Source organism: Elephantulus edwardii, unplaced genomic scaffold (assembly GCF_000299155.1).
Source record: "Elephantulus edwardii isolate Elephantulus edwardi_28Jun2011 unplaced genomic scaffold, EleEdw1.0 scaffold00049, whole genome shotgun sequence".
Lineage (NCBI taxonomy): Eukaryota > Metazoa > Chordata > Mammalia > Macroscelidea > Macroscelididae > Elephantulus > Elephantulus edwardii.
Genome location: NW_006399799.1, coordinates 14869813 through 14870793, shown reverse-complemented (window position 1 = coordinate 14870793; position 981 = coordinate 14869813).

Here is a 981-nt window from a genome sequence, read left to right as displayed (position 1 = left end):
TAAAACAACCAAATTAAAAGATTACCATATAGTTGAAAATTTAATCTGAAAGAAAAATGAAATGAAAAAGATTGCCTGTTTTTACAATGTGTCATGCCTAAAAAGTCCACCAATTTTTACGTATGAACAATAAAGTTATATCAAACTGCAAATTAAAAGAAGTCCAAACGCATTGTTGTTCAACTGAATCTGACTCAAGGTTGCCCTACACGTGTTAGAGCAGAACCAGGCTGTGGAGGGTTTTTAATGGCTGACTTCTCAGAAGTGAGCTGCCAGACCTTTCTTTTGAGGTGTTTCTGGACAGACTTAAATCATCAACCTTTTAGTTAACCTTCAAACACTTTTAAACAATTTGCACCACCCAGGGACTCCTTCTCAAACCACAATAATGTGTTTTAGGAAGAAAATCTTATTTAATTGAATTTTCCAGACTAGTAATTTTAATCAAACTTGCCCCAACCTCCAAGTGACCAAAATATCACCTTCAAATTTTCCATAGCTGTGAACCAAATTTTGCCGGGAGAGGATATTAAATTACTGATTTTCATGCCACTAAAACATCAGCGACTCAACATGATTCCACTTTTACTGTTTATCCTGGTAGTTCCTATTAATGAAGAGACAGTTTCGTTCTTCCCTCCTGAGTTTTTTTAAAATAAACAACAAGCCAAATCAACCAAAGGATGCTCTCAGTCTGAGAATAGTTTAACGTTGTGATGATGTAATGCTGTAAATATGATCCAATTAGACAAAGGCTCTGGCTTAAGTGTGTAGTTAAACAATTAAGGCGAACCTGCTTGGTCCCTGGGATGATAAAACCAAGAACCTAAGGAATCAGTACAATCCCAGGAGAGTCAGGTTTAAAGCCATCTTATTTAACTTGCTCTTAAAAATAGTGCTTGACAAGATTACAGAAAAAGAAATGCATAGTAAAGTGGACTGTGGACAGGGGCGGGGGTGGGGAGAATTGTATAACAATGA